Source organism: Nesoenas mayeri, assembly GCF_963082525.1.
Source record: "Nesoenas mayeri genome assembly, chromosome: 3".
Classification (NCBI taxonomy): domain Eukaryota; kingdom Metazoa; phylum Chordata; class Aves; order Columbiformes; family Columbidae; genus Nesoenas; species Nesoenas mayeri.
The window spans coordinates 4,417,208-4,432,176 of record NC_137544.1 but is presented as its reverse complement, the minus strand read 5'-3'; the positions used below and the strand labels follow the sequence as shown (position 1 = coordinate 4,432,176).

Genomic DNA, 14,969 nt, shown 5'->3' with positions numbered 1-14,969 from the left:
AATTATTTTAAGCAAGCTTGTCTCTCTCCATATCCTGTTTTACTTTCTCATTGCTTGTACTCTGGTGTCCTAATTCTTTCCTTAATGAAGATGGAAATAAGGAGTGGCACCTCCAAGTCAATAAATCCACACCAGAATGAGAGAAGGAAGACTCAAGTCTTCATACTCCAGCACTCAGAAGCATATTTGAGCGCCTGCTCTGTGTCAATGACAGTCATCTAAACCCAGCTGAGATCCTTCTGGCTTATTATCTTTTACTTTTTTCTTAAATCAGACTTGAAATTTCTCAACTTACAGTTAAACAAATCTCTCAGACATCCTTCATTTAATAATGTTCATTTCATACCATGGAATTATTTTAGAAGGCTTCAAATGGATTTCTTTCCGATGAAACTAATACAGAAGTTGTAATCCAGTATGACATATTATACACTTTTGATGCCAATGGAACCCGACTAGAATAACTCTATAGTTACTCCAAAAACATCTACGGAGTGGACTCTGCATCCTCAACACTCACCTCATTCACTCTACCAATCTGCTTCTGTTTTCTAATGCAGACATAGCCAAAACTCACCTCGAACCATTCATGAGCACAGACATCAAAGATTTTCCCTGTGAGACCTCATCCTCAACACAGCTTTAGATAGCTCAAAAAAAAATAATCTTTTGATATCAGTCTATGTGCATGCTTTTACTAGCAGCAGCTTCATCATTTTTATTCATTTACCTCCTTTCACTGAGTGAACCTCGTGAATTTTTAGGACTCACATAAAAGCGAACGACCAACAGCATGTTGAGCAGCACAGAGTTTTTCTCCAGCTCTGGACATGTTGTTTATAGCACTGATTTGTGTGTTCATGTGTGTGTTTGTGTGCATCTGTGGCCAGACACACAGCAGTCTCCCACAGTGTGCATCTGTCACATGCATACTACAGCAGCACTGCTGGGCAACAACTCCTCTCGTTAAGAGGTGCAAACCACCATTCTGCAGTCAAAATATCCTCTAATGGAAAAGATTTGTTTCAGGATTTTTCCACTTTCAAGCTCTGAAGCAAAAGTTTTTAAGGAAAATCTTGTCAATATATTTTATTTCAAAAATAAGAGCATTCAATGTATCCAACCTTCTTTTTTTTTTTTTTCTTTTTTTAACTTCTTACTGTGTTCTGCCAGCCTCCCTCTCTGTCTCCCATTTGAGTTTCTGTTACCTTTTTCCTGATGATTTAGGTGGGGTAGGATACTTCCAACACTTTTAGTATATTTTGGTCTGTCACATTCCTCCTTCCTTGCTTCCCATTTATATTCCCACACAAAACAATACTCACAGGTCAGATTCTCCTCTCTCCTGAGCAGCACGAGTGATACACACGGTTTAGTCAGCCATAATTTTCTGTTCAGTTCTTCAAGGTGACACCAAAACTGAGGCTTCTTTGCCTTGACTATAATATATTCCTGGCCCTGTGGTGTTGATGGGACCCCATCACACACTCACATTAAAATATTCTACACTATTTCTCGAGTAGTTATTACCCATTGCTGTTTAAAATCACCCATTTCCCTTTTGAAAACAAATTCACAGCTGATAACCCTACAAATTCACATTTTTAAAAAAACAAGTATAACATTGCTACCTGTATCTCACACACTTTCACTTATAGGAAAACATGCAACCTCCATATTCTCCAACTTCAGTATCCAGCAAGTTTAAATGAAGATAACTTGAATAAGAGCACTACACCCACGAAGCCCTTTAGTCACTGTCACCTGTGGTGCTTGCAATTGCCTTGATTTAGTTTGGAGACTGTGGGTTGATTTCGGGTGCCTAAACAGGTCATTTGGTATGTACAATTGGAGTTTAATTGCTGTTCCAGAAAGACATTGGTATGACTTAAGTCCTGTGTCCTACCTGGCAGACCCACATAGATACCTTGGAGACCACAGGTTGCTTGAAATGGTGATTTGCATTAACACTCAGGTAAATGAATAAATAGATGGCAGAGAGCCAAATAAAATTGTTACTGCTTCTTGAAGAAGTTTCCAGACCTCTGCTTACCTACCAGGAGTAGGTTGACTGGGTTGACACCACTTTTCAGAGGAACTCCTACACCCACCTTTTAAATGGGGGAGATGAAATGTGCTGATGAAGATCTCAGGAGGGATGGGAGACAACCTTCATTTCCCAGAGGTCTTCTTCAGCTTCTCTCCTTCAAAGAACCAACAAGGTCTCTACCAAGATCATAAATACCTAAAGAGAGTTCCCTGGAAAAAAGACCCCTGTCTCTGCACTCTGTCTGCAGGACCACCCTTTGGAGGTCCAGAACCCTCTTCCTTGTTTCCCCTCGAAAACAAACTCTTTTTCAGATTAAATATGCAGGGTTCATAAATAACCTTCAGTGACTGAGACTGGACTGTGCAACAGGTAAATAAATGGCTTGCTTGAGAATAGAAGTTTTAACAGACCAACAGCTGCAGTACATTTAAATTCTTTTTTTCTCAAAAAAATACTGCAAGCAGAAACACTCAAAAGTACTGAAAAATAGATGACTCTGTTTAACGCCTCAATTATTGAACTCATTTTTAATAATTAACTAATCTCAGATTGGAAAAAAAACCAAACAGAACAACACGTCTTGAGATCTAATGCAGAAGCACCTTCATGTTAAAGGGACTGGATAGAACCTTTAAACTTAATATGTTATCGCAGGCAAAGTGAGAATTGAACATTTTACTAAATGACCTCTACTGAGCAGAGCAGAACCATGATGTCAAATGGCGACACAGAAATGCAAGGGATTTGAAATCAAATTCCAAAGTGAATTAATCACAAATCACAGCATGAAGAATACCTTTGTACCAGGACCCTGATTTATGCTTCCTGATGGAAGCATGATGTGAAGATACAGTCTTGTATAGGCTGGGCAAAATTATCAAGAACTAGGCAATTCTGATGCATACAATGCTGTTCTCTTTTCGATGTCAAGTATGGAAAAAGAAAAATAGTACAAATTTAATTTCTTACAGCCTGTACCACAAAGCATTTTATAAATCTCTGTAGGATGCTAAATGACTTCACTAACTGATTTCGCCTAGACCTGGTTCAACCAGAAATGAGAATTCGACCTTTAGAGAAATGTCTCAGAATCACATCAAAACTCAAAGAATGTCAGGAATTCCTCCCTCAATCTGCCTTCTTTTTGTCTACAGTTTTCTTCCTGGAGAATTTTCCCTTGGCCTCCTGGCTTCTCCTCTTCAAAGTCAGCCAAGGCCACTGGTGCTTCTTTCTTCTAGCCAAGCTGTACTTTGGGCACTGTGTTCCAAGACTGATATTCAGTCATCTCGTTGTAGACACCTTCAGGTCTCTCCCCACGACTTTCTCAATTTCCACCTCTGCTTCTCCTCCTTTTCTCTTTCCAGCCCACAGGGCTGTCTTGGAGTAAGTCTGTATCTGAACAAAACTTGTGCTCAGCTCTTCTAAGCATTTGTGATCACCACCTCCGTGAACATTTGTGATGAGTAAATCCAGTGGTAACCCTCTTAGAGAAAGCCTTCAGGTCTTTTCATTCTATAGCTCAGCTCCCTTCATAAGTCTGTCCTGTGGTGCTGTTTTTTTTTTTTTCCCCAGCATTTTCAGAGTTACTGACCATAATCTTTCAACTTACTTTGTTTCAAGAACATGCTGTTTCAAGATACAAGAGTCTTTCCCTGGAGTACATTCAGCACAGTCACTCTTCTGTGTCTGATTTATCCTCTTACAATTTGCATTCACAGACAAGATGTTCATGTTCTTACTCCAGTGGCAACCAGAAGGCATTTGAAACCCCAGATCTCACTGCCCTATGATTTCCCTAAACATCAGTTTGCTCTGAAGGAAGCTCTCGCCTTTCATATTTCTATTTGGTTTAGATAAATTCCACTTTAAATCTATGGGATGCTTCAGATCTAAGAATTTAGGTGACTAGATGACATGTTACTTAGATGGAAAACAGATGCTCCTGACCTGAAAACAAGACTTTTTGGAGCATTTGTTGCCACCTAACTTTAGATACCCAAGGAACCTCCTAATCAAGCCTGCCTGACTGCAACCAGTGTGAAGCACATCCAGAGTTAGGCAGAGCTGGAGCATGTGAATTAAGCACAGGGGTGTTGGTAGAAACTAGAGTCCTTAAATTAGTTTTAGGACTGATTCCAGTCTTAAACCTGCCATGGGATTGTTGATCTTTCTCCCAAAAGTTGTTTAAAGGTTTGAAACCATCTTCCCTTTCCAGCAGGGAACATCATCCTCTGAACTCTTCCCTGACTACACAGGGCCAGGATCCTGCTGCATCTCATCTTCGTTCCTATTTACCACAAATTAATTAACTCAGGTTATGAGCACGCAGTTTCTTTGTAGTGTTGACAAACTATAAAGCTATTTTACACCTTTTGACAGTTTATTAGCACTTTAGAGCTGAGGTAATGAGATCCCTTTATACCACAAAAGGGATTTACAAGAACTGCAGGGCTCAGAAACACAATCTACTTACTGTGACTATACGAGTTATACTGCAGATAATCTGTCAATCTGTTGCAGCTATATTGTAAATCTTTAGTGTAAATGAGAGTAAGATCTTTCAGTTCCCATGAACAAAGTGAAAAGAAACAAGCAGTTTACATGCTCCCCAAAATGAAGACAGTTTTTGCAAGAGACGGAGTTAAAATGTAATGCAATGGATTTTAGCTATGATTTAAAAAAACAACAACAAACAAACAAAACACACAAACAAAAAATCACAACAGAACAAAAGAGTAAAAAACAAAACAAAACAGTAAAAAACAAACAAAAAAACCCCCACAAAATCAAAACATCGCTATATAGTCTCCAATAATAAAAGACAACACAATTTACTGCAGCATTTCAGGTGTCACACTGCCAAAGGAATTCAGCTTCTTCTCCAGTCTCATAACCCCTCATTATTCTCTTTTTCATATCCAAACCGCACTACCTATTCAAATTTAGCTTGGCCATTCCCAAAATTTCCAGTGCCAAGGTAATAAATGACAATACAGCCATTAGAAATGGGAGCTTCAGAAAAGACTATAGACAGATCTATAGATATAGATATAGATGATGATATAGATATACATGTAGATGTAGATATAGATATAGATGATGTAGATGTAGATGTAGATGTAGATGTAGATGTAGATGTAGATATAGATATAGATATAGATATAGATATAGATATAGATATAGATATAGATATAGATATAGATATAGATATAGATATAGATATAGATAGATACAGGTAGATATAGGACAGAGATTTTTGCCGCTGCTGTTCACTTAACAAAATGAACAGACAAAAATGAGAGCTGCTTCTCTCCATTTTCACAGGTGTTTAAAAACACCTATCTGAACCACAAGCCCTCAACCCTCTGGACTTTAATATTTTCAGCTTGTTTTTATTCTCTGTTAATTCCGGTCCTAGGTATATTCCCTAAGCATTTGCACAATGTTTCTAGCTTGTTTTGCAATGAGAGGAGTCAGGTTTGAGGTTGGTTGGTTTGGTTTGTTTTTCATGTTACACATCATAGAAAGTCAAGGATGTCTTTGCTCTGAAAGTGAGAGATGTCTCTCCATCCCCATGCAGCCCTGCAGGACAAACTGGTGTTACCTCGAGGTAAAATGGGAGGTCCTTTCTAATTTAAAACTGCTCATTAACCCTTGCGACACCCAGGAGCTCATCAGCTTCTTGACTGCTGTAGAGACAAGATGCAGCAGCCTCAGTGCTGGGCGTTGTATTTTAGATGGGATTTACCCATTGTGTGGGACCAAACTCGACATCAGGCACAAGCTTTATGTGAGCAATGAGGAGATGGAGATGGGAAATTTGGAGATACTTGGTCCTTCCATGTAGGCGCTTTTGCACAAAGCCACCATGCGTCATCTTCATTGTGGTGCTAACACCTGCTTGGGTCTGGGCAGAGGTTCTTTGTGGAGAGGCTCTGATGCTGCATATCACTGGAGCAGGGAATTTGGGATCATAGAACAGTCTGGGTGGGAAGGGACCTTCAAATCTCATCCAGTGCCACCCCTGCCATGAGCAGGGACATCTTCACTAGCTCAGGTTGCTCAGAGCCCTGTCCAGCCTGGCCTGGGATGTCTCCAGGGATGGGGCATCCATTATCTTTCTGGCCAACCTGGGACAGGCTCTCACCACCCTCAGCGTCAAAAATTTCTTCCTTTTTTCTAGCCTGAATCTCCCCTCTTTTAGCTTAAAACCATCACCTCTTGCCCCATTAGTTTTTAACCTGCTTGGTGCCCCACTCATCCAAGGCCCAATGCAGACACAACTTCAGCGTCTCTCTGTCTTCTCCTTCCTTCTCTTGTAAAATAAGGATGATTCTTCCCCATAAAACAAGGTTCTAGAGGATGAAATCAGAGCCTGCAGCTTGACTCTCTAAATTCAAATGAGGCTAAGCCTTCATCATCATCCATAGAACAAAAATTCCTCCCCAAAAAATTACTTTTTGGAACAACTACATTTTTTTTTCCTCTGTATTAATACTAATGTCACTTTGGGGGCTCAGGCATTTTGATTTCTATTCTGTAAAAATGTGGCCATTCACTAGTGTTGAAATGTTGATATGAAACAGATGTAATATTAAAAGTAATAATACGAAAGTCCAGATGAAAGTAAAATGATAGCATTAAACACCTTTTCCTTCTCCCAGTGGAGGAAAAAACAAAACAAAACAAAACAAACTGACATTATCTGAATGAGAGGACAAATTGAATCATTTTGATTTTCTCCAGTAGGAAATATCCTTGAATGTGACCTAGTTCTGCTGAATATTTCACTTTAATGAAAATACAGTTTTTACCTTAAAGCAGTTCCACTTACATATTTTTGAACAGCACCCTCAAGAAAGCAGCAGGTATCTGACTGAAGATGGAAAGGGCTGTGTGACTAAACAGGTCTAAGGAAACTCTCATTGTTGATCTTTCCTGTTCCATTACACTGCAGAAAAAGTACCATCCCTATGTGCTGCACCAAAAATGAAAAACATTTCCAAACATTTCACAGAATTCCAGAATGTCAAGGATTGGAAGGGACCTCGAAAGATCATCCAGTGCAATTCCCCCACCAGAGCAGGAACACCCAGATGAGGTTACACAGGAAGGTGTTCAGGCAGGTTGGAATGTCTGCAGAGAAGGAGACTCCACAACCTCCCTGGGCAGCCTGGTCCAGGCTCTGACACCCTCACTGCGAAGAAGTTTCTTCTCAAATTTAAGTGGAACCTCCTGTGTTCCAGTTTGAACCCACTGGCCCTTGCCCTATCATAGGTTGTCACCAAGAAGAGCCTGAATCCATCCTCCTGACACTCATCCCTTACATATTGATAACTATGAATGGGGTGACCCCTCAGTCTCCTCTTCTCCAGCTCCAGAGCACCAGCTCCCTCTGCCTTTTCTCACACGGGAGATGCTCCACTCCCTTCAGCATCTTGGTGGCTGCGCTGGACTCTCTGCAGCAGTTCCCTGTCCTGCTGGAACTGAGGGGCCACAACTGGACACAAGATTCCAGGTGTGGTCTTCCCAGGGCAGAGTAGAGGGGCAGGAGAACCTCTCTGACCTACTGACCACCCCTTTTAATCCACCCCAGGTACCATTGACCTTCCTGGCCACAAGGGCCCAGTGCTAGCTCATGGTCATCCTGCTTTCCACCAGGAACCCCAGGTCCCTTTCCCCTACACTGCTCTATAATAGGTCATTCCCCAATTTATAATGGAAGTTGGGGTTGTTCCTGCTCAGATGCAGGACTCTACACTTGCCCTTGTTATATTTCATTAAATTTTTCCCTGCCCAGCTCTCAAGCCTATCTAAGTCTCTGGATGGCAGCACAGCCTCTGGCATGTCAGCCACTCCTCCCAGCTTGGTGTCATCAGCAAACTTGCTGACAGTCACTCTAGTCCCTCACCCAAATAATTGATGAATATATTGAATAATACCGGCCCCAGCACTGACCCTTGAACTCTCCACTAGATCCAGGCCTCCAACTGGACTCTGCCCCATTGATCACAACTCTCTGGCTTCTTCCGTTCAGCCAGTTCACAGTCCACCTCACTACTCGATCATCCAGACCACACTCCCTCAGTTTAGCTATGAGGATGCTGTGGGAGACTGTGTCAAATGCTTTAACCAGAGGTTACCCTGTCACTCTGTTAAGTCACATCAGTCCAGAAAGGAAGCAGAAAGATTTTCCCAGCTCCTTCACTGTCTTTGTGTAAATCAGTGAGCCTGACACCAAAACCATGCTCCACTCCTGAAAATAGCTCACAACCAAAGGTGCCAAGCAGGAAAACCCCTTTAAACACAGGTCAGGGAAATCCTGCTTCAAACACAGAAGCCAATTGTTCACATTTTGCATTTCTAGTTAATCTCCCATGCTGTCACTAAATGAGACGGGAAATGTCTGCCCATGGGAACAGGTACACGGGGTGGCACGACCATTTAAATGCTAAGATCAGTTTGCTGCATCCCCAGCATGCGATGAAAGACAATTAGACACTTTTGAAAAATGAAAATGAGCCCAAATGGAGTGTCCCTGCCTGGCTCAACCTGCAGCCCTGCCAAAACCCAGACCTGGCAGTACAAGTTTTTCAGCTTACCAAACTTTGCAGGCTTTCTCCCATCTAGGGTGGAAATTCACCCTAATTTTAATGTTGGTTGCTTCTCTTCCGCTAGCCATTCTGTAGGTGTAGTTGGGGCAAGAATTGGAGGACATGTTTCAATTTTATATTCAATGGTTTAAAAGAGGTGACTATTTATTTTATCCCACAACAAGCATCCACATTTGTGGTAATGCACAGACTTCATCCCTGTCAAGAAACACAAGCTGATAGAGTATAGCTAATAAAGTATAGATATAGATAAGCTACACTCTATAGTCTATTCTATTATATATGTATTAACACCCATCTCTCAGTCCCCTTTACATTACGTCTTCCTCATCAAGATCAGCACCAAAATACAGAGCAACTGATTAAAGTTAATACTAAAGATAATCAATGCATTTCTGTCAGGAAGAAGGACAAGCTATAAAAGATGCAGCAACTTTCCCTGAACTCAACTCTCTGGTTTTGTTTTATTTTTTTTCCTCCCATCCACTAGGTCTTTAAAATCTGATGGTCATCTTATATTTGTAAATAAGAAAGTGAAGGATCAAGCCATTGTACATTAGTTACTGCATGGGAAGCGCCTAAGTGCTGTTTCTTATCTTCAGTGAACGCAGGGGGATTCAAGACAGCTTAGCCTTCTGTTCAAGAGCCATCTGCTTTAATACATCACGCTAAAGTCAAGGTCTTGAAAGGAAAAACGTTGTCACAGAAGGCAAAAATCTTCCTGCAAACATCACACAGAATAAATAGCATCTAAGGGAAAGTAACCTATGGACATGACTCCAGAAAGGAAAATGGGATCTGAACTCCTGGTGTAACAGGAGTGTGCAAATCAATGGTTTCCATCAGTGGAAAATAACATATTTGGAATGGATGAACATTTCAGTAAGGTAAAAAAGCACATCTTATCTCCAGCAGATCTCAGCATCCTATCTTGAATCCCCTTGCCACAGATTTTTTTCTTTTTCTTTTTTTTTCCTCTGGGAAGATTTTATTTTTAATGTGTGAGTAAAGCAGAACAAATTCTCTCATGATGTCTATGATCTCTTAATCTCAAACTCAGCACAGATACATAACACTGCTTAATGGAGAAAAAGCAAGAAGCATTTGATTAAAAGTTTGATCTCTTGAGGAATACACAGGCGCTGTAGAGCACAGTGCACAGCTCTCAAACATTTTGTTTTTCACTGTTAAAAGTGACTAAAATAAATAATTGGTTTAACTGATAACACTTTTTTTCCCACTAACCCTGAAAATTTGTAAGATCGTTTTGGTTACAGGAAAGTCTGGGACAGAAGTGCAGAATTGTCTCTATAATGTTATTTTCCACAGTCAGCATCCATTGCAAGTGCAAGGGACACTCTTTGCAGCATGACTCTCCACGACTTTGGAGGACTGAAATGACCACTAACATTTCCATTTTGATTATGCTTATTATAAATAAGTATGATATTAAACAAAAACTCTCTGCTTTTTCTTTACTGCAGAGATTTCACAAAATGAATGTAACATGGTATTAAATCTGAAGTTTAACATCGTCCATCTAGTTGGAGAGGTATATATTACTAGTGAAAATGCAAGGAACAGGCTCATACATTTGTGCCCTGTATCATCACAGTGTTACTACTCATGAAGTTTCTGCTAAATAAACAGCAAAATTGCTGTATCTAGTGGAGTGCCTCAAGGGTCAGTACTGGGGCCTGTATTATTCAATGTGTTCATCAATTATTTGGACGAGGGAATAGAGTGCACTATCAGCAAGTTTGCTGATGACACCAAGCTGGGAGGAGTGGCTGACACACCAGAGGCTATGCTGCCATCCAGAGACCCGGACAGGCTGGAGAGTTGAGTGGGGAAAAATTTAATGAAATATAACAAGGACAAGTGTAGAGTCCTGCATCTGGGCAGGAACAACCCCAGGTTCCAGTATAAGTTGAGGAATGAACTATTAGAGAGCAGCGTAGGGGAAAGGGACCTGGGGGTCCTGGGGACAGCAGGGTGACCATGAGCCAGCACTGGGCCCTTGTGGCCAGGAAGGCCAATGGTACCTGGGGTGGATTAGAAGAGTGGTGGTCAGTAGGTCAGAGAGGTTCTCCTGCCCCTCTGCTCTGCCCTGGGGAGACCACACCTGGAATCTTGTGTCCAGTTGTGGCCCCTCAGTTCCAGCAGGACAGGGAACTGCTGCAGAGAGTCCAGCGCAGCCACCAAGATGCTGAAGGGAGTGGAGCATCTCCCGTGTGAGGAAAGGCTGAGGGAGCTGGTGCTCTTGAGCTTGGAGGAGACTGAGGGCTGACCTCACTCATGGTGATCAATACAGAAAGGGTGAGTGTCAGGAGGATGGAGCCAGGTTCTTCTCAGTGACAACCAATGATAGGACAAGGGGTAATGGGTACAAACTGGAACACAGGAGGTTCCACTTAAATACGAGAAGAAACTTCTTCGCAGTGAGGGTGGCAGAGCCTGGCCCAGGCTGCCCAGGGGGGCTGTCGAGTCTCCTTCTGTGCAGACATTCCAACCCGCCTGGACACCTTCCTGTGTAACCTCATCTGGGTGTTCCTGCTCCATGAGGGGATTGCACTGGATGAGCTTTCCAGGTCCCTTTCAACCCCTGACATTCTGGGATTGCCTGTGACTTTGTTTACAAAGAGGCACAGTCTCCTCTGAGGGGACACAACGGACACCTCATCTACACAGGATTGTGAAAAATGGAACAGAATGGAAAAGGCCTTTAAATTTTTTTCCATCCATGGTAATAAAAGTGTTGGGACCACAAATTAGGCTGTCACAAAGACAGGGTAGGTGTCCTCAACTACTGATTCAGCATCTCCACTTGGGTCACACCTGCACCTGGTCCCTGTCCCCCGCTCAGCATCTGCTGATGTCTCTGGACCAGCTTCTCTGGGAAGGACAAAGGCGCAAGAACAGCCAAGGCCACCACACTAAACTTCCCTCCTGAAGCTTGTCAGGAGAGTTTCTGAGGGAATAAAGTGCGAACGGAGTTGGAGACAGTGATAAATTTCCCTTCTGAACAATCAATAAAATTCTCTCAGCCTCGCTCAGGCCCCTACCGTGGATGCAAGGGCCGTAATTACATTGTCAAAAAGTCGAGTTGCCCCAGTCGACTGAAACTCCCTTTCAAACTGAGATGTGATTGACGGGCAGTTGATGGGTGGCACGTTCTGATTGGCAGGGGAGTTGGGTAAAGCCAAAGGCAACAGTGAAATTTCCCATCCTGCTACAACCAGCGGAGCAAAGGACTGACACTCACACGGGAATTGTAGGAAAACCTTAGTCATATTAACATATCAAAGTGAGGAGCTGACAGCACTTACTAAACAAGCTGAACTCAACCGTGGCTGCAGAGCATCCCTCAAACTTCCCAGTCTGAAAGAGTAAAAGACGTTAAAATATACCCATTCCTGTCTTCACCAAGACAGCTAAGAATTTGGAAGCCTGCTTATTTAATGATTTTGATCTGAAATAACATATGCAGATGTAGATACATATGTATCTCACAAACATATATTGTTGAGCGTATCAGCCTCTTTCATATATATGAAAGAGGCTGTCACGCTCAACAATTTGTTCTATACCACAGACCACACTGGGGCTAAATTGGAGACAGAACAACATGTTTCTGTTTCTTGTAAGCAATATGAATCCAGCAAAAGAACACACTTCTTTTGGTCTTGTTTTCTAGTGGGTTTCTACTGCTTCAATGCTAAATTGTGGATTACATGGTTTGAATGAATCTTAATTGCAGCCATGCACTGGGACTGTACATAGTGCAAAGCTCAGAAGTTACTTCATAGCTAGTCTGCATTTCTTGTATAAGAAATTGATAAGAATTCTTGAATAAGAATTGATAAGAAGTTGAAACAATGAGATGTTTCCACTAACAAGCTAAGCCTTCTCTGGCTCCATCTATCTCCATCTAAGTAATGCTTGGGTTGCTAACACAGACCTCATCTTCCTGGTTTCCTCAGAAATGAAGAATCACTGAGACTTACAGAGTAAAACATGTAAAATATCAGTGAGAAATGCCTCGAGGGTACCGATATAGACACCTGGGTTTACCTCTCTCCATCATATTGCCAAGATAACACTACAAGAAGTACTTCTGCCCTGTTCACCTCTATAATATCATGAGTTGTCTGTGAGGATGGAGACCACAAGCCAGTGGTGAAGTGGGAAGTAGCACAGGGAACAGAGCTGCATGAAGATATTATTGGCTTTACCCACATTGCTAGAGAACAAAACATGAAGAAGACAAGGCTCTTGCCACAAAGCACTGAAAATTTAAGGACAAAATCTTGACTTTCTCACAGGGGTGAAACAGAGAATGGAAAAATACTTCAAAGAAGCAGGAGAAGACACAGAAAGTGAAACAGAGAAAGCTGTTACCAGGCAAATTCAAATCAGGCATTTTAATACTCTTCTTAAAAAAAAAAACCAAAAAAACAAAACCAAAAACAAACAAAAACCAACAACAACAACAAAAACGTGGGTGATTAACCAAATTAATCCCCTGGAACAAGCTCCTATAGAAAATGCTGTCTCCCATGTCCTTGATGTCCTCAAAGACCAAGCCTTTCTGGAAGGCACGTTTTAATCTTATAGGAGTTACTGAACTCAAGGCAGGGATAACTGTGTGAAACTCAATGGCCAGTAATGGACAGTCATTTCAGCCCCAATGATCTAACAGCAGCCCCTCACCGAGCCCCTCTAGGAAATGGGATAGAAACACACTGTCTTTCTGCAAAGCCAGTTTACTGAAATTACTAAAGCTGTTTGCAAGGAGGATACAAACACTGACCAATATGAAGGTTGACACACAAGAACATACGAGGGGGAGATGAGGCATTTAGATGAGTTGGATTTTTTTTTCTCCTCTATGACACATACCGTCTTCAAAAACAGTCCATTATTTAAGAGCTTGACATACGTGCATTGCACTAATATTCATGCCAAGTTTGGACCTGAATTCCATATAAAATCTGCTTCACCGAGAAATGGTCATTTTATATCTGTGTTTAACAGCCTTCCAAATAAAGCTGTGTCTCTAAATTCTCCTACCCCACAACGTCTGCAAACCTCTAACCATCTTCTGTCCTTTAGGTCTCCTGACACTTCCACTTGGTAGGAACATAGAGCTTAGTTCCTGTAGGGCTCACTTTCAGAGAAAATCCATAGAATCATAGAATATCTTGAGTTGGAAGGGACCCACAAGGACCATGGAGTTCAACTCCTGTCCCTGCACAGGACAACCCCACAGTTCACACCATGTGTCTGAGGATGTTGTCCAGTCTCTTCTTGAACACTGTTAGGCTTGAGGCCATGACACCTCCCTGGGGAGCCTGTTCCAGTGTCCAGCACCCTCTGGGTGAAGAACCTTTTCCTTATGTCTAGCCTAAAACTCCCCTGGCAGGTCCAGTGGTTAGAGCAGAAGATCAGGAATCTAGGACTGAAATTCTTGGTATTACCACAGTTTTTCTGCATAACCCTGGGCTTGTCATTTATGACAGCAACCTGTGCTGAGCAGGTGAGGCTGTGCGACCCACCAGGAAAACAGAGAGATGTCAGCTGTGCTCCTAACTCTGGAGACAGACCGATGACATTGGGATGACAACACAGCATGGAGAGATGGAAAACACACTGCCAAGAGGACTTTGCTACTGCTTTGAGGAGTATCATCCAGCTGGCATAGGTTACTAACTGTAGCATGCCTCACCATGGGACCTACCTGGCAGATCATCATCTCTTGGAAAGCCCAAGATCCATGCTCTCTTTAGGGAGGAAACTCCCCATTTGTTGTACAGAGAGATGAGGGGAGAAGGACACCCCATTCCAGGAGCAGAGCAAGCACACATGGTTCAAAACAGCCATCTGAAGTCCACCTTCTCTCAGTTCCAGAAGGACAGGGAACTGCTGGAGAGAGTCCAGCGCAGCCACCAAGATGCTGAAGGGAGTGGAGCATCTCCCGTGTGAGGAAAGGCTGAGGGAGCTGGGGCTGTGGAGCTTAGAGAAGAAGAGACTGAGGGGTGACCTCATTCATGGGGATCAGTATGGAAAGGGTGAGTGTCACAAGGATGGAGCCAGGCTCTTCTGGTGACAACCAATGGTAGAACAAGGGGCAATGGGTATAAACTGGAACACAAGAGGTGCCAGAGCCTGGAACAGGCTGCCCAGGGAGGTTGTGGAGTCTCCTTCTCTGCAGACATTCCAACCCGGCTGGACACCTTCCTGTGTAACCTCATCTAGGTGTTGCTGCTCCAGCGGGGGGATTGCACTGGATGAGCTGTCAAGAT

The 14,969-nt window shown here is 42.5% G+C and overlaps 1 protein-coding gene across 1 annotated transcript in view; it reads right to left on the bottom strand.

The window, feature by feature from the left end:
* Positions 1–14,969, bottom strand: part of PKHD1 (PKHD1 ciliary IPT domain containing fibrocystin/polyductin) — a gene marked incomplete at both ends in the record, with an annotated part of 264,384 nt that overhangs the window by 148,862 nt on the left and 100,553 nt on the right. The gene's annotated exons all lie outside the window — the stretch shown is intronic.